General features: G+C 48.5%; 1 protein-coding gene and 1 long non-coding RNA gene across 6 annotated transcripts in view; one reads left to right on the top strand and one right to left on the bottom strand.

Moving 5' to 3' along the window:
• Positions 1 to 19450, top strand: part of CBFA2T3 (CBFA2/RUNX1 partner transcriptional co-repressor 3) — a 67333-nt gene that overhangs the window by 13485 nt on the left and 34398 nt on the right. The gene's annotated exons all lie outside the window — the stretch shown is intronic.
• Positions 7875 to 18743, bottom strand: LOC308591408. The gene is made up of 3 exons (XR_014010156.1): positions 18692 to 18743; positions 13077 to 13170; positions 7875 to 8211 (listed from the first exon to the last, which is right to left on the bottom strand). It is a non-coding gene; the product is annotated as an uncharacterized lncRNA (long non-coding RNA).

Genomic DNA, 19450 nt, shown 5'->3' with positions numbered 1-19450 from the left:
TTGTCAGAGCCTCATCCTATACCCAGCCAATGGTTTGAAGGCTGACGGAAGCTGGGTTAGAGCACTGGAGGCACCAAGGAGGCCCCGGTCCAAAGCTCAGTGCTGTGAACTTCACTGAGTAACTGTGGGACAGTCGCAGCCACTCTCAGCCTGCCTACCTCACAGGGTTGTTGTGAGAATAAAATGGAGGGAGTGTGAGATCCATGTGTGTCACTTGGCGGGATGGTGGGATAAATATAAATAAATCCTCAGTGTTTCCAGCAAAAAAAATAAAAGGCATATCGGTCCAAGCTGTGAGCTAAAGGATCTATGGATAAAGGGCGGTATACAAATTTAAATAATAAATAATTTAATTAACTAATTAATAATAAAATGAGCATGGACAGGCTGCTTGGACGAGTGAAACCAACCACCTGTCTCCTGGATCCTTGCCCATCCTGGCTTATAAAAGCTAGCCGGGAAGGACTGGGCGATGGGCTTCGTGGGGTGGTGAATGCTTCCCTCCGTGAGGGAGCCTTCCCAGACCCGCTGAAAGAGGCGGTTATTAAACCGCTTCTTAAAAAACCATCTTTAGATGCGGCCACGATGGCCAACTATCGCCCAGTCTCAAATCTTCCATTCCTGGGCAAGGTGATTGAGCAAGTGGTTGCTGAACAACTCCAGGCACGCCTGGAAGAAGCGGACCATTTGGATCCCTTCCAGTCGGGATTCAGGCCTCATCATGGGACTGAAACTGCCTTGGTCGCACTGGTTGATGATCTCCGGCGGGCTAGGGACAAAGGTGAGAGCTGTTTCCTAGTTCTGCTGGATCTCTCAGCGGCGTTTGATACCATCGACCATAGCATCCTTCTGGACCGTCTTGAGGGGCTGGGAGCTGGGGGCACTGTTATACAGTGGTTCCGCTCCTTCCTCCTGGGCCGTGTTCAGAAAGTGGTGGTGGGGGATGAGTGTTCAGACCCTTGGGCCCTCACTTGTGGGGTGCCTCAGGGTTCTGTCCTCTCCCCCATGCTTTTTAACATCTATATGAAGCCGCTGGGAGAGATCATCAGGAGGTTTGGGCTGGGTGTTCATCAGTATGCGGATGACACCCAGCTCTACCTCTCTTTTAAATCAGAACCAGTGAAGGCGGTGAAGGTCCTGTGTGAGTGTCTGGAGGCGGTTGGAGGATGGATGGCGGCTAACAGATTGAGGTTGAATCCTGACAAGACAGAAGTACTGTTTTTGGGGGACAGGAGGCGGGCAGGTGTGGAGGATTCCCTGGTCCTGAATGGGGTAACTGTGCCCCTGAAGGACCAGGTGCGCAGCCTGGGAGTCATTTTGGACTCACAGCTGTCCATGGAGGCACAGGTCAAATCTGTGTCCAGGGCAGCTGTTTACCAACTCCATCTGGTACGTAGGCTGAGACCCTATCTGCCTGCGGACTGTCTCGCCAGAGTGGTGCATGCTCTGGTTATCTCCCGCTTGGACTACTGCAATGCGCTCTACGTGGGGCTACCTTTGAAGGTGACGCGGAAACTACAACTAATCCAGAATGCGGCAGCTAGACTGGTGACTGGGAGCGGCCGCCGAGACCATATAACACCGGTCTTGAAAGACCTGCATTGGCTCCCAGTACGTTTCCGAGCACAATTCAAAGTGTTGGTGCTGACCTTTAAAGCCCTAAACGGCCTCGGTCCAGTATACCTGAAGGAGCGTCTCCACCCCCATCAGTCTGCCCGGACGCTGAGGTCCAGCGCCGAGGGCCTTCTGGCGGTTCCCTCACTGCGAGAAGCAAAGCTACAGGGAACCAGGCAGAGGGCCTTCTCGGTAGTGGCGCCCGCCCTGTGGAACGCCCTTCCAGCAGATGTCAAAGCGATAAACAACTACCTGACATTCAGGAGACATCTTAAGGCAGCCCTGTTCAGGGAAGTTTTTAACGTGTGACATTTTACTGTATTTCTGGTTTTTATGGAAGCCGCCCAGAGTGGCTGGGGAGGCCCAGCCAGATGGGCGGGGTATAAATAATAAATTATTATTATTATTATTATTATTTGATCATAGAATCATTGAGTCAGAAGGGACCCTGAGGATCATCTAGTCCAACCCCCTGCAATGCAGAATATGCAGCTCTCCGTTATGGGGATCAAGCCTGCACCCTTGCCTTATAGGGAGGCATATAGAAAGCAGACCTTTCACCACTGATGGATAATATATGGGAAGCAAATAATGGCACCTGGGGCTCCTCCCAGGATGATACCCCACTCTCCCTGCACAGTGACATATTGTGTTCCAGACCTATGGCTGTTCTCCAGCTGTCCCCAGCCACCAAGCCTCTTCCTCTTCCCTTCCTTTGTCTTAGTTCTAAGCACAGCTAGGCGAAGGGCACATCAGTGTTGCAGCAAATGTCTTTTCTGATCCTGCAGAGGGTAGGACCTGAACCCATGGGTTCAAACTAGAAGAACAGAGATTTAGATGAAGGCTGGGGGAATATGTGGGCCGTGCAGACATTGCTGGACTACAAATCACATTGTCACAGACCATTAGCCATGCTGGCTGGGGCAGATGGGAGTTAGAGTCCAACAACATCTGGAAGGTCCCCAGCTACCCTACTCCTGACTGAGACAAAACGGTTAAGGAGAACTTTGCAACATCACAAGCGGTTTGACAGTGAAGCAGACTGCTTCTGAAGATGGTGGGTTTTCCTTTGTTATACGTTTTTAAGCAGAAGCTGGGTGACCTACACTAACAAGGATGATGTTGTAGTGGGTCTCTTGCACCGGCAGGCCTTTGAGATCACTTCTAAGACATATGATCTCAGGAGAAAACACTCTCTAAATGTTAGGAGAAGCAGCATAGCTGCCATTTTCAGTTCTTTTCTCTGGGTCCATGAGCACCTTTCTTTTTTATAACAAAAGCTGGTGTTTAATTATGAATTCCACCTGCATCTGTATTTAGATGCACTTTCCTAAGTTTTCCATCACTTGATTTTAGCAACATAGGAAGCTGCTTTGTACTGCATCCATTGAACTAAGTATTATCTACACTGACCTGCAGTGGCTCTCCAAGTTTTAAGACCTAGCTCTCTTCTAGCCCTACCGGGAGATGTCTGGGATTGAACCTGGGACCTTCTGCATGCAAGGCAGATGCTCTACCTCTGAGCCACATCCCTGTGCCTCTCATGGAAACAGGTGCCTTGTCCCACCTCAGATCCAGCCAGCATGTTGGGGCTTGCTCTGGTTCCCTGCAGCTGCACCCAAGGGCCAGGCCAGATCGTGTTGCTCTGTTTACTCTTGGTGGTCAGGGAGGATGTTCGCGTTCCCTGAGCACAAGACAGCTGGTAAACAGTGGTGGTGTTGGCTGGGTAGCCAGCTCCTTTGTCTAGTGAGGAGATCATTAAGGGCTCAGCTTCCCACCTGTTCTGACAGGAAATGGCCCAGCTGCCTGGTCCTCCCGTTTCCTAGTAACAGTTGACAAGATGGTGGCGCAGAAGGGGCCTTTACCCAAGATACGTCTGTCAGTCCACAGTGTCACTCGCACCGTGTGCAGGAAGATGCTCCCGCTAGAAATGGAGCCGTATTATTCACACAACTTGGAGCACCTGTTAGCGGGTTGAGGAGAATGGACATTTCCTCGCTACCCAGCAGACATCCAGGTGTGGCATCCAGGCAAGTAACCTTTACTTGCTAGTGGTCTACTGGAGCTTTTGGCTCTCCAGGGTGGAAAATTCATGTGGGTTAATTTGGCACTTGCTGAAGAGATTGCTGAGATGCTTTGTTCTTGAATGCTTTAAGGTTGCTGTCTTTGCCAATCTGGTGTGGTGTGCTAGCAAGGACTGGTGGGAATTGTGGTCCAAAACATCTGGAGGACAAAAGGTTGGCAAAGACTGCAATGTGCCATTTTCCTCGGTACCAATGCCAAAAGACAGTCAGTGGGGGAAAGTTTAGCTTGATCCTCGTAGGGCCAAATCCTGATAAAAGAGAGTTGAAAAGAAGGAAGTTTGGGTTTCATGTGCTTAATGGTTTCTTGAATTTTGGGGGCTTCTCACTGCAGCTGTTCAGAGCTAACACTTCTTCCCCTTGTTGTTCTTTATCATTTTATGAATCATATTTTGTTTGCATTTTATTATAGGGAAACATGTAAGCTTTTCAGTGCCTCCAAAGTCTAGCTGCCAAATGACTTTGCATTTCAAAATCTCAAACTTCAGCATATTCTATTTCTTTTGCTTATGTCCTTAATTCATTTGTATCCCACCTTTTCCTCCCAAGTCACTCCAGGTGGTTTACTAGGTTCTGCCACTCCTCATTTAGTCCCCACAGCAGCTCTGTGAGGTTGGTTAGGTTGAGAGTCAGTGAACTTCACAGCCCATGGGCAGTTTTAACCCTGGTCTCCCAGTCTTGTTAGACCTGGTGACAGAACTCAAACAGGGGGGTTAATGCCATGCTAGTAGGGCTGAACCTGCACCTCCTGGGCGCAGCTGGTAGTGTGAGTACTTTCTGCCATTTAGTCATAATGATCTCAATAAACCTTTTGGAACTAAGCTGCTCCCTTTCGGCATAGTACATAGCTGCACTATAAGACCAGATGAAGAATCCTGCCGGTCCAGGACAAAATCTAGCCCAGCATCCTCTTCTCTCAGTGGCCAACCAGATGCCCCTATCAGGAAGCCCACAAGCAGAATCTGTGGGTAACCATGCTCTCTCCCATTGTGAGCCCCAGCAACAGGCATCTGGAGCCATCCTGCCTCCAACAGGGGAGGTGCAGCACAGCCATTGTGACTAGCAGCCATTGATAGCCTTACCCTCCATGAATTTGTCTCACTTTCTTTAAAGCCATCACGACCTCTTGTGGGAGTGAATTCTATAGTTTAGCTCTGTGCTGTGCTTTCTTTTGCCAGCCCTGAATCTGAAGGATCCTTGGATGGGCCAGAATATTATGAGATCCACTTCATCCATGACAGTCGGCATTTTATACGCCTGTGAGCCCCCATTACTCACTCCCCCACCCCAAACTTAAAAGTTCCTCTTCCCTACCCCTTTCCTCCTAGGGTTTCCATCACCACTCCTTGATTGTAATGTGTTTTATGTCTCCTGTGCACAAAAAACAGTGTGTGTGTGTGTGTGTGTGTGTGTGTGTGTGTGTGTGTGTGTATTAAGCATGATTTCAAAACTGCAAACCTTCAATGATTTTTTAGATACAGCTGAAAAGCCTGAAACTGTTTGCTTGCAAAATAATTGGGGGGGGGGCAAAGGGGTGTGAATAGCCTTTTGTCTCCTTCCCTGATGCTGATGCTAGGAACTGCAACAGCTTTGCTCTCTTCTCCCTCTCTCCTCCCCCCTCCCCATAACACCCTGACTCCAACTGCTCCATCTGCTTGCTTGGAATGCTTCCCACAATTGGGATGCCTGCAGAAAGAAAAGGATTAGGGGGAAATCCAGCCCCACTGAGGGATCAGCCTGAGAGGTCACTCAGAAACACCAGGCTGCGCACCGGTTAAGTTGGGGCTCCGTTTAACTGGAATGTGAAATTCCCCTCCTGGCCTTCATCTCAATCTGCCTAGGTGAGATTCATACTGCTGTGTAGTTCTTTTAAAAAGCACCTTCCAGTTAAGCAGCTGCACCCAGATGCCACTACTACAAGGGTGGGACCCTGTAGCCTCCCAGATGTTTCTGGACTCCAACTCCCATCATTCTTGATCGCTGGCCATGCTGGCTGAGTCGGATGGGAGCTGGAGTCCAACACCATCTGGAAGACCACGACAAGATGTACTACAAGATGCAGGGATGATGGCTGTCAACCTAGATGGCTTTAAAAGGGGATTAGGCCAATCCCTGGAGGAAAAGGCTATCGATGGCTGCTTGTCATCCTGACTACACTTTATCTCCAGTATCAGAGGCATTGCTAAGCTAATTAACACATCCCCATTGAAGGATTCTCTCCCCCTTCAGTGGATCTGCCAAGCTTCCTTTTAAAGCAGTCAGTAAAGTATGTGACTCTTGATCTCAGGGCTGTGGGTTTGAGCCCCACATTGGGCCAAAGATCCCTGCATTGCAGAGGGTTGGCCTGGATTACCCTTGCAGTCCCTTCCAACTCTACCATTCTGTGAGTCATTGAAGGCATCGCCGCATCTCCTGGCAGTGTGAATTCCATAAGCCAAAGGTGCACTATGTGAATAAGTCCTTTTGTCTTTCCTGAATCTAATGTCCATCAATGCCATCACGCTCTACTATTACAGTGGTACCTCGATTAAGTACTTAATTCATTCCGGAGGTCCGTTCTTAACCTGAAACTGTTCTTAACCTGAAGCACCACTTTAGCTAATGGGGCCTGCTGCTACCGCCACGCCACCAGAGCACGATTTCTGTTCTCAGCCTGAAGCAAAGTTCTTAACCTGAGGTACTATTTCTGGGTTAGCGGAGTCTGTAACCTGAAGCGTATGTAACCTGAAGCGTATGTAACCCGAGGTACCACTGTACAGGGTTAGGGGAAAACCTGTCTCCACAACTGCTTCTGCCCACTTCCTGCAAAGGTAAAATATATGGGAGGAGATAAGTGAGCCTTCTTTGCTGAGTAAAGAGCTCTTACACCTTTCAGCAAAACGATCCCCTGCGCACATTCTTGTGCTTTTAGATTTTTTTTAACCCATCCAGTTCCTACAGGGTGACATTATAAATTACAGTAAAGGACTTAAATGTAGGGCGCTTTGTTTTTTTCTATTGAAAAACTAGCTATCCTTGCAAGGAATCCCCTAATAATCTCTTAACAGAAAAGTCTTGCCATCATTCTGGGAAAAACAGAAGGCTGGGCCACCAAGGACACCTCCTTGATGTCTTCACTTGCTATGTGGAAGGTGCCCTTACAAGGCTATCCTTGCACACTGTAGCCAACCCATCAGAACCCTGGTTTCAATAGGTGTACCAGTGAACAGCACACAAAACACACATGCCACTAAAAGTGAAACAAAATTGAAATGCTGGCACTTGTGCTGCAAACCTCTGCTCCACAAGTGCAATAGCAGCCTGAAGGTGCTGCCTTTAGGCCAGGCCTGTGCAACTACAATGTTTGGGGTAGATACTTTCCAGATGGACTACAGCTCCCATCATCCCTGATAATCAGTCGTGCTGGCTGGGGTTGACAGAAATTGGATTCCAATAACATCTGGAGGGCGCTTTGTCAGTTCCCCTGTGATGAAAAGTGGGGCGGGGGAGGGGGGAGTTGATAAAATGCCTGACCACAGAAGAGCCACAGAGATAGTGTCTGGGTAGAACGCATAGGCTATACAGTGAACTCAGCTGCTTTGGAGACTTAAAACTGAACATTTGGATAACACCCCCGCTCTTGCGCACCGAACATGCTCATGTGCAGCTCCCGTCCATTGTGCTGTGGCTTGTGCTCAAGAAGTTCCCCTTCGGAGGGGAGAGGCTTTGGCAAGTATCGCAGTGTAAGTCCCGTGTAATCCAGGGAGTCAAAAGGTGATTTTAAGCTGTCTGCAGCCTGTTGGAAGCAGGCAGCTCATCCCCAAAGGCGGGTAGGGAGAGTGGTAGAGGGAAGGTGAAACATGCATATTCTGGAGATGTAGGGAGGGCATGGACAAGAGGGGAAGAGGAGGAAAAACACTTGTTCGCTTATCCTGAGCTCATCTGCAGAGCCGAGTAGTGCCTTCCAATCCTTTCCTAATGGCTGCAAGCCATCACCACCTTAATCCATCATTAGCTGGGCATATTTCAGATCTGAGCCAACAGTGAATTGGTGTGCGTATGGCAGCGGCGGGTGGGGGGGGGGAGAGAGAGAGACTCCTCTCGCTTGCATGCTTCCCCTTATTCCCATGCCATCCTTGCTGCTGCCTGTGTGTAATTAACAGAGTAATTAAAAACAGGATGAGTTAATTGGTATTCATTTATGTGGCAGATGTTTTTAATTGAGATACGAAACAATTTACCTGTTTATATAAACAATAGTGAACGAAGGCTTGTAAAACAGGGTGTTTTTCCTTCCACATGCAGCAGCAGGATCTGAGCCATCTCTCCCAGCTCCTTTTCATCAGGCCTGAGGCCAAACTGATGGAGAGCACCTGGGGGTTGTGCATGGTGCCAGGGACTAAGGCTCCCTTCCAAAGATGTGTTCCTCCCCGTTCTTAATTGCATGCCAGCTACAGGGATGTTGTTACAGGGTGACAGAGCAGGGCTGGACCCTGGATCTTTTCCACTGGTCCCCACATCAGCTGCTGCTTCCTCCCTCCCTTAAAAAAAAAGAGAGGCTGTTTTAAAAATTAGCTCTGCTTACAGGGCTGCTGGTCAGGTGTCCACATATGCAAAAAGAGCCCAAACATTGATGCATATTTGCATTAAAAATTGCATGTGCTGATCTATGTACGTAAAGGCAGATTTAGAAGCAATTAATAACCTTTAAATGGAAAAGCTAGGTGGTGACAGGTGAGCTGCCTCCTGCTCAGTCAGCTGTCTAGGCACTCATAGTTGTGGAGGCAGCTCCCTGCTCTTCCTTTTCCACGCTTCTTCAGGTTTAAACTGGACTTGGGCTGAACAGTCCTTCAGATAGAGGACTGTCTTCCGCAGAGTAGGACACACAGCCACTCTGGATGCATCATTGCATGTAATGGTCAAGGTTTGTAAAGGCAAAAGCTGGGGATAGTGACCAGAATATCAGCAAGACATGGAGGGGAGACTGGTCAAGTCTCCTTTGGTTTTCAGAGGCCAGAGAAGGCAGACAGCAAGATGTAGGCATTGGAGGCTGACAACCTAATACTTTACATTCCTATTCAAAAATAAGCCCCAACTGAGGGGCTTCCTCCCAAGACAGGATTGCAACTTAAGTGTCACAATATGAAGACCATAAGAAGCACCATGCTGAGGGACCATTTAGTCCAGGGGTCAGCAAAGGTTTTTGTGGCTTGGGCCAGTTCATGGTCCCGCAGACACCGCAGTGCGTGCACGCGCATGCACACATGCACGCACACACAAATGCTATTTCCAGTGTGGAGGAGGAGTGTGCAGCTTCCCATTGGCTGCAGGAGCTTTCTGCAGCCAATAGGAAGCCAGCCAGTGTCGCGGAAGGCGGTCCCCGCGACCGAGCGGGCGGCAGGGGTCCATGGGCCGGTTAAATGACCCCCATGGGGCGCCTGTGGCCTATGGGCCTTAGGTTGTCGACCCCTGATTTAGTCCTCCCTCTGGTATCCAGAGGAATGTTGATTTGAGCTGGTGAACCAAATATTTAGTTTCTTTTTCCTTGGCACATAGGAAGCCACCCTTTGCGGAGCCAGACCATTAATCCATCTTGCTCAGTCTTGCCCACACTGACTAGCAGGAGCTCTCTAGAATTTCTGTCAGCCATCTACCATAGTCGTATTTGGAGATGCTGGAGATTGAACGTGCATGTAAACAGGTGTTCTTCCACTGATGGCTAGGCCCCACTTGTTTGCATGGAGTGTTTGACTATCCATGCCACAGAGGCCAGAAAGACCTGATATATTATCCATGAAAAAAGGGGGGGGGGATCTTGCCCACCCCAAATGCTTTTATTGTTCAGAAGGTCTTCCTCCCTCCTGGTGCAGCTCTAGGGCCCATCCAGGCTGTTACTCTGTTTTTGGATGAGATTCATTCATATATTTGCAAGTTCAGATGTCAAAATTAAAGTTGATTGGGAGCTCTTGTGCAAGGAAACCAGACTTTAGCAATAAGGAAAAGTGATAGAGGGGGTTGTACTGGAAAGTGTGGGATGGCAGCTGCTTGATGCAAGGTCATATGATCTCCCTGCCGACAAATCACAGTGAATGCTTGGTAAACAGGCAGCACTGTATAATCTCCCTGCAAATTTTGTGCAAATAAATGAAGACAAGTTCTCAGCTAACAGTTTGCCTTGGAGTGACCCTACTCTGAATGGAAGGTCTGACCTTTGGTGTTTGTATGTTGTGACTTCCTAGCCATGGGCAAGTCCATGGCTTCTGCCTCTGCCGCAAAGGGGTTCAGCACACCTCAGTTTTCCCAGAGTCACGGCCCACAGCAGATAAGAAATGTGATAGTGAAACATTTGGCTATTGCTGGAAAGAGGCCTTGGCAGCCTGCCGGCAAAGACCAGATGGCTGGAAGCCCAGCTGCGGGGAGAGCAGGCTGGTCTCAGGTGTGCTAAGTCCTCAATCGGTCCCAGGAAGACTTGGCATCACATCCTAATGAATATCGAAGAGGGGGCAAGAAGCACCGTCTTTGCTCTTTAACACTGTGATTTTCCATTTCAGCAGATACTGAATCACTCCTGTCAAGCCCTGCGCTGATACTGGGATGCTGAGCATCTCCTAATAGCTCTGTGGGTTTTGAATTCCCAAAAGGAAGGAAGGAAGGAAGGAAGGAAGGAAGGAAGGAAGGAAGGAAGGAAGGAAGGAAGGGGTGTATCTTCCTCTCCAGTCCCCAGGACAGGTTAGAAAGAGAAATTCTCTGGCACATTTTTCATGGCCTGTGCAAGAAAGAGAAGGGAAGCTTTTGCTTCTGTGCCCACTTTATGCCAGCTCCCCAGTCTCTTTTCCCTTTGTCTCCCTTTAATTCCCCACTTTGCTTCATGCCCCTTCTTGCACTATTCATTTATAGTTCAGTCCACAGCATCTCCAGGTAGGTCTGGGAATGCCCCTGCCTAAAATCCTGGAGAGCTTCTGCCAGTCAGAGTAGAATCCACGCAGTGCTGAGTCTGATGGACCAACGGTCTCACTTGGTATAATGCAGCTTCTCGTCTACTGCATGTCCCCATTTTTCTGAATCCCCTTGCATCCGTTTCCTCAAAGGACTTCCTCAAAGAGTTGCCCCACACCTCCCTGCTTTTCCTCACTGTAGTCGAATTACGCCTGCCAACAGTGTATTCTGAACCTCCCAGTTATATGGAGCATCATTTATCTTTGATCACATCCCTCATACACCTAGTCAGACCACTGGTCCCTCATCAGTATTGCCTGCACTCACTAACAGCAGCTCTCTGGGGCCTTCAGACAGGGCTTTCCCCCAGCCCTAACTGGAAATACCAGGGATTGAACCTAGAACCTTCTTCATGCAAGTCAGCTGCTCTGCCACTAAGCTATGGCCCTGAAAGGAGAGCACAGACACTTTGGCTTGGCATGTAGCTTGTTCTGCATCAGCTACTTATGATGCTGCAGGATATAACCCAGAGTTTGGTCACCTCCACACCATACACTTAAACTGCGTGGCTTCCCCACAAAGAGTACCCTGGGAACCATAGTTTACCCTCACAGACCTAGCACCCTAAACAATCTACAGTTCCCGGGGTGAGAGTCCTGGGTTTTCAATGTGTTTCTAATGCATGGTGAAGCTGTTGGAAGCTTCCACCAGCCCTGTTCTTCAGGGGCCATGGGCAGGTGGGCAGGGCTGATGTGCCCCAGCTGCCTATGGGGGGTGAAAATAGAGGCGAGGTGGCCCAGAGGTGCCAAGGGCAGCAGCTGCCAAGCTTTGGAGATGCACTCCAGTCATTCCAAAGAAACGAAAGGAAAACAAGGAAGGAGACCGCGTTGTTTTCCTTAACAGGGAAAGGCTGCTGGAGGAGCCTGGCACTGGGTCCAGCTGCCCCAGCTGTGGGGGGAGGAGGGGACTCCTGAGGAAGGTTTGGGAGACAGGCTGAGCCCCCTCCCCCTCCCCCATCTTTTCCCACATGGAGTGGTCTGCAGTTCATCCCCAGTTTGCCGCCAGCACTGAGTGCTTGAGCTAACACGATCCAGATGGAGCAGCTCCGTCCCTGGTGAGCATATCGGGGAGTTGTTCTTGGCCCTGCTGGCACCGGCAGCTGAAGAGCAGGAATGCACAGCCTTTATTTGGAAGGAGGCAGTGGACCCAGTGCTCCCCCCCTACCCCCACATCTGGATTTCATTTGCAGAGCATGAAACGATGCTGGGATTTCAGGCCAGTGCCGGTTTAACCCTTTCCTCCTGCCTCCCTTCCTCCCCCAGGGTCAGAAGAGGGGAAAGGGGAGGAAGAAAGAGGGAAAGGACTTTTCCCCCTCCCCAAGGATGTTTTGCTCGTGGTGGCCGAGGCGTAGGGTCCAAGACAGTCTTCCCTAACTTGGAGCCCACTTGAAGTTTTGGACTAAAACGGCCAGCAGCCCCAGCCATCTGGTGGGCAGCAAGTTGGAGCAGCCTGGCCTAAGACATCTCTCCATGCACGCATCCTGGGCATAGTTAAACTATGGGATTTGTTCCCACAAGAGGCAGGGGTGACCATCAACCTGGTTGGCTTTAGAAGAGGATTAGGCAAAGTCATGGAGGAGAAGGCTACCAATGGCTACTGGGTATGATGGCGATGTTCTGTCTCCATGGCTGGAGGCAGTAAGCCTTTCAATACCAGTTTCTGACAATCACAAGTGGGGAGAGTTGCTGCAGCCTGCAGGTCCTGCTTGTAGGCTTCCCATAGGCAACTGGCCGGCTACTTTGGGAAACAAGATGCTGGCTTAAATGGGTCTTTGGCCAGCAGTTAGGCTCTTCTCATATTCTGCAAAGGATGGGGCTGGAGCACAGTGCTCAGACTGCACCAAGCGCGTAACCAGATTTTTTGTTAGGGGGGCAGGCTTTTGTTAGGGGTGGGGGCAGAACCTCAGCTTTGTCTGGATTGGGGGGCAGCTGCCCCCTTTGGCTATGCCCATGGGCTGCACATGGCTGCTTTAACGTTAACCTGGAAAAGACTGCTACCCCAAAGTCATTGCTTCAGTTTCATGAGGACTGGGAGGGTCAAGCCATCGAATGCAATGCAGCTTCTAGCCAGCCATTTGCAGGGCTACAGTGAGAGTGGGTTGATTTATGCAGCCACCTAGGCTGTGCAAATCCAACAGAATGAGGAGGTGGAAACCTGAGATGTTAGAGTGGGCTATACGATTTCAGGATGCTGGTGTTAGGGTGGGTATAGAGTGCTTTCCTATGAAATTTATTATTATTATTATTATTATTATTATTATTATTATTATTATTATATTGTGAATAATTCTCCTTTCACACTGAAAGCTAGTGCAGCAGGGAGTGATCTGGGCTGACACCAGTGGGCTAGATCTTTACTTGCAGGGAATTTATGTGCCTTTTTGGTTTTGGTTTTAACTGCTGCTACCTGCCTTCAGCCTGAAGCAGTACAGTTGCCTTCGCCAGCTCAGGGTTCTTCCAGCTTACTCTCCTGCATGTGCTGCTCCACTACAAGGTGCAATCTGAAATGATACAGGAGATGATTGTAATACCTGACTGGAATGTGTCCTTAAGCCCTGATAATGCCTCTTGCTTTCTTGCATGGAGGGTAGAGAGGGCTGTGTGAGCATGTATAGACACAAGCCTACTGCACAAAGGGGAAAAAATTGCATGCACTGCTCAACCCACTTTTGCCTCTGGCCCCACCCACCTCTGGCATGTGGCATCCAAATGGTTGCCTGAAAAGGAAAGTGGCCCTTGAGCTGAAAAAGGTCTACCACCTAACACTCTGACCCACAATGCTGGTTTCACAATCGCTACCTCCTGGGGTATAATAGACTGACCGGACCCCAGTCAAGGATGTAGCAGATTAGACTGTCAGATTTGGCCATGCCTTGAACGCAATCTGTCCTCTATTATAACCACCGTGTGGACACCCTCTGGTATTGCTTCCAGCTGCTGGCTGGGGGCTGAAAGGAGCCCAGCTGCAATGGATGAAACCCACCCTTGACTGAAGCAAACCTTTCAATCACAGTGGAATGAATGAGGAGGGGGAAGGTGGGGGGGGGAAGAGAGAGATAGATTGGGAATTGCCCTTCTGTTCCCACTGGGAGGTGCAGGGTGAGGATGGGCGGCCCCCTCGGTCTGGAGGAGGAGAAAAATAGAAATCCTTTCATTTTTAGATCCTTGCCTTCTCTGCCTAAGCTCCGCAGCTGCTAATGGAAACCAGATGTCAGAAGGCAGACACACAGCTCTCCGCAGTTGGGACAAATTATTCGGCTCTTTTCCTCTTCCCAGCCCCACTCCCCAATTCCTTTCCCACCCCAAGTAAGAGGCAGCTCATTCCTTCAGCCTCTGAGCCATCGTGGGGAATCGTGGTGACATTTAGAACTCCTGCTTTAAAAAAGGAGAAGCGAGACTCATTCCCAACTTCCCAATATGAGAGTGTTCTAGGTTTGGGGTTTTGTTTCTGCAGGCACCCCCTTTCAGTTCATGCACAGGATCTTCACTCTGCACCATTAAGTCCCCATCACGATTGCTAATCTCACACAGACGGTGCATAAACTGCTTGGACTTGGATGGCTGAAGCCAGGGCTCCTAAGGAATCGGCCCAGTGTGCAAGCAAGCAAAAAGAAGCTCATAAAATCATCACGGCAGGCAGGCGAGGTTCCTGAAATTGAAGGGAAATGACACAAATTCTCATTGGTGCAAACGAGGCTGGCACCTCTCCAGTACAATCCTTAACATGCTGCTTTAACACATGGCTCGTTGTTATCAGGCATGTATATATGCCACTTTGCAAGCACACACACACACACACATGGCCACAGAACTCAGCACCGTGAGATTCTTAACAAGCTTCTAGCTCTCATGGGTCATGCTAGGCAAAACCTCCAAAGCTGGAGAGAAGGTGGATTATGAGGGAGCAAGAGTTCAAAGCTCATTGCCCTATGCCGTCCTTTGAGGGTTGAGAGAAAGAGGTCATAGCTCAGTGGAGGAACACCTACTCTTTTAACTTGAGGAATAAATAAATAAATGCTTCAAACATTGTAGGTCTGATCCCTGGCACAGATTCTGGAGAGAAGCCCAGGTGAGCACAGGTTCAAAACAGAAGGTCTTTTGGTTAGAGTGGCACCATAGCTCAGGCTTACCTTGATGGTGCAAATAGGCTGGCTTCTGGAGAGGAACTTGACACCTACTCTGCTCCGCCCCCAGCTTTTTAGTTTGGCACAGATTGGCAGCTAAGCCGAGGTTGGGCTAGCAGATTCACCCCATGCATTTACAGCACATCCAGTGTGAGTTCAAAACATTCAAATTCCCCCTAAAGAATTCTGGGTTCTGTAGTTTGTTAAGGGTGCTGGGGCTTGTAGCTCTGTGAGGGGTGCCACCAGTACGTGGGTAACACGTAGCTGTACTTCTCCAAAACATCTGGATCAGGAGAGGCTGCAAAAGCTCTGGATTGGTGTCTCAGTGCCATGCTAGGCTGGATGAGGGCCAATAAACTGTGCTTGAATCCTGGGAAGATAGAAGCTTTTGGAATTGGTGGTACCCATGTCTGGGAGATAGGCAGGTTACCTGTTCTGGGTGGAGTTGCACTCCTTATGATAGGGCAACTGCATAGCTTGAGGGTACTCCTGAATACATCTTTGCCATTTGAGGTCAAGGTGTCCTCTGTGGCTAGGAGTTCCTCCCCCCCCCCTTTTATAAAATATTTATTAAAGTTTCACAAATTATACAGACAAACACAACAATACAAACAAACACAAACAAAAAAAGAACAAGTATAATTTCAAACCCTTATTTTCTTATAACTTACTTCTCCGACCTCCTCATACCTCCCCTTTCTGCATTCCAATTTCAAATTTTAATTCAGCAAATCCTCACCCTTAAATTTATCTAATTTTTAACCTTTCTTTTCTTTTAACTTAATCCTTATAACTGTAATTTCCACTTAATTTCTAAACCAGCATCATTCTAACATTCATTAATTTTACATGTGGCTAGGAGTTCCTTTGACTGGCTTCGTCTGGTTCACCAGCTATTGAGTTCCTGGACAGGGATAGCCTGTAGCCCATGCGTTGGTAACCTTGAGGCTGGATTACTGCAATGTGATGTTTGTGGGGCTGCCCTTGGACCTGGTTTGGAAGCTCCAGCTCTGGTGCAGAATGTGCCGGCCAGATTGCTGGTTGGGCATCTGGCTGACAACATGTGACTCTGTTGCTACAGTATCTTCACTGGCTGCCCATCTACTACCAAGCCTCTTTCAAGGTCCTTGTATTAATTTACAAAGCTCTGGACAACTTATGCCCAGGGTGCCTCAGGGAGCACCCGAGCCCTTATATCCCAGATCGATCACTGAGATCATCTGCAGGAGCGTCGCTGGCCATTTGTCAAGTAGGCGAGGCTCATTTGACAGCTACAAGAAACCGAGCCTTTAAGTGTCATTAGTTCAGTATTGTGGAATACTCTGCCAACAGAGATTCAGCAGGCACTTTCTGTTTCAACTTTTAAATGCCTGCTGAATCCTTTTCTATTCTATCAGGCTTATGCAAGCAATTAAGAATACATTTTTTCCACAATAGTTAGCTGATTTCTGATTTTAACTTTTAAGATTGTTTTATTGTGTGGTTTGATGTACAACTGTTGTAAACCACTGTGATTTTTTTTTAAAGGAATAGCAGCATATTTTTTTAAAATAAACAAACAAACTTCAGTTCTCAGAATTCTTTGTGCGAAGCCATGGGCTTTAAATGTGCATTGGATGTGCTTTAAATGTATGGGGTAGAATTGCCTGACTTGGTGCGTTGTACAAACATGGGATTGTAGGTAAGATCTCTCCTCCTTAACCCTGATCTGTAGCCCTGGTTTGGGCTATGGTTAAGGAATGACCTTAACCACGATCCCAGGTCAGAGAACATACCAGTCCAAACCTTGGCTGGGCTGTGGCACCTAAAACACCTAGTGAGAAGCAGCCTAGTAAAATTAAGAAATGCTTCTGCATGTTGAAAAACTCAAGGACTGGTGAACCTTTCCAGGGAGATGCTCCACAGTTGGGATGTCACAAATGAGAAATCCTGCCTTGGATCACTGGTACCACACCTCCAAAAGTGGACGGAGGGACTTACAGGAGGACCAGTGTCACTTAGTGGTTAGAATAAAACTGGGGAGACCAAGTTCAAATCCCCACTCAGCCATGGATCTCCCTGGGTGATGCAGGCCCCTTACTCTCTTTCTCTGCCTAACCTACCTCACAGGGTTGTTGTAGAGGGTCAAACTGTGGTTGGATGAGAAAGAGAGAAGCATGTATACTGTCTGGATCTCCTTGGACAAAAGGCAAGATATAAATATAAGAAGTGTTGCAGGTTGCTACATTAATATTGTGAATCAGCCTTTCCATTGTGGTTTGCAACTGCCTGATCAGAGTCTGGGAGCAGACAAAAGAATGTTAATATTCCTTAATGGTCCAGGAAGGGCAGCTTTTATCTCTATATGGAAGCTAATTGCTCAAAGTGGCTTCTTGATAGGGAGGCATCTCTGGAATGTGTGGAATGGAGAAGGAGATCAGAACTTGAAAGGTGACCCTCTGCATCCCCAGCAGAGGAGATGAGGGTGGGAGAGGGAGGTGCCAGTGTGCCCTACTTTGCAGAGGACAGTCCTCTGTTTGAAGGGCTACCAGTCAAAGTGAAGTAGAAAAAGAACTCTAAGAAGGGCTAGCAGCTGGGACTCTGAAGTTGCACAACAACCCTGCATAGCAGACCGGGCAGGTGTCACACAGATCACCTGAGCCCTTACAATCCAGCCCGATCAATGAAATCATGCGTAGGTAAAGTAAGACCCGGGGACCAGATCCGGCCCAATTGCCTTCTAAATCTGGCCCACAGATGGTATGGGAATCTGCATGTTTTTATATGAGTAGAATGTGTCCTTTTATTTAAAATGCATCTCTGGGTTATTTGTGGAGCCTGCCTGGTGTTTTTACATGAGTAGAATGTGTGCTTTTATTCAAAATGCATCTCTGGGTGATTTGTGGGGCATAGGAATTCGTTTATTATTATTATTTTCAAAATATAGTCTGGCCCCCCCCACAAGGTCTGAGGGACAATGGACCGGCCCCCTGCTGAAAAGGTTTGCTGACCCCTGAATGAGATCATCTGGAAGAATGCTCTTAGCTGTCCCCCATACCACAGAGGCCCAACTGACCTCAACCAGTGATCCCATGCTGTAGAGAATCAGTAGGCACCCCTGCTTTTAACTGAGAGAAATCTGCTGAAGACCTTTTTATGCTGACAGGCCTGTGCAGTTGTTTACAATTTTATTGAGTGATTTGAACGATTGTTCGATGTTTAATCTCACGCTACTGGGCAGCACTCTGATCTTTTGTAAGGATAGGGAAGAGGAAGTATGTCTTTACATCAGCACATAGTTCAAACTATGGAACTCGCTTCCATGGGAGGCACCATGGGTGTAGCCAGGACTTGGGGGGGGGGAGGGCAGGACCGATGTGATTGGCCAGTTAGTTAAGTATTTCTATGGTTTTACTTGATGTCCCCGCCCACCCACCCGCTCTTGGCTACACCCATGGGAGGCAGTGATGGCCACTAACCTAGATGGGTTTTAAAAAAGGATTGGACATATTCATGGTGGAGAGGGCTATCAGTGGCTATTGGCCATGATGGCTGTCCTCTGCCTCCATAGTTGGAGGCAGCAATGCTTCTGAATAGTAATTGCTGGAAGCCACAGAAAGGGAGAGTGCTCTGGTTCTTGGGTCCTGCTTGGGGGTTTCCCACCAAGGCATCTGGTTGGCCACTGTGAGAACAGGATGCTGGACTACATAAGCCATAGGTCTGATCCAATGGGCTCTTCTTATGTTCTTACATAAGAGGGCAGTACAGAAATATTTTTATAAAAAAACATGCTGTGCTCCAGTTCAGGCCCTGACCATTAAGCCAGCCAGTCTCCGATCTTGCATCCTTTTGGATGCAGACTGCAGCATCCCATTTCCCAGCTGCATTGGCTCTTCTTGCCGTGTCCCAGATCCACTACCTCTTTGCTGTCTCACAAGGATGACAGGACTCTGGACATGCCAGGGCTTCTGTGGGCTCCCATCTGCTGTGTGAGGCTCTCAGCTGCTGTTTGGCTCTGCACTGTCACTCAGGACAGTATTTATAAATAAAGCAGGAAGCATGGGGGGGGGTCAGCGGCCCCGCATCGTGCCAGGCTCCATTCTCAGGCATCGATAGTCGCAGGAATGCTGTCATCAGTCAGAGCGATGCACAGTATTTCACATGATGCTTCTCACCCCTCAACACTTCCAAAAACAGCACGGGATAGCAGAGAGGAGTGGAACATTTATAGGAGCGGAGCAGCCTGGAAACAAACAGGATCTGGGCCCCAGAAGGACTTAGTACTCTGCCAAAGCTTGGTGCTAAGGCTGAGCCCTGGAATATTTTAAATGGCAGTGCTTAGCCCTGAGACATGCAAGCATGTGCAGAGTGCAATGGCTTTCCCAAAGGTCTGGGATCAAGGTGAAAGGTTTCCCAGGCTGAAAGTCCAATGTCTTGCGAGTTATTGCCATTAAAGGAATTTATATACCAACTTACATTTCAGAGGGGGGAAATACCAAGGCAGTTCACACACAAAAAAATAATAAGAATAAAACCAATTATCGAAAATACATCTAATTAAAATACATACAAATGCAATGATGTTAAAACATCAGTCTTTAAAGTATAAGATAAACAAGGCTTTCAAAACAGCTTAACAGTTAAAACGACAAGCAAAGCAGGAGACTCAAGCTGGGAA

The sequence above is a fragment of the Podarcis bocagei genome (assembly GCF_964188305.1).
Source record: "Podarcis bocagei genome assembly, chromosome: 7".
In the NCBI taxonomy this organism is placed as follows: domain Eukaryota; kingdom Metazoa; phylum Chordata; class Lepidosauria; order Squamata; family Lacertidae; genus Podarcis; species Podarcis bocagei.
The sequence above is the reverse complement of the archived record's forward strand: the minus strand, read 5'-3'. Positions and strand labels throughout refer to the sequence as shown.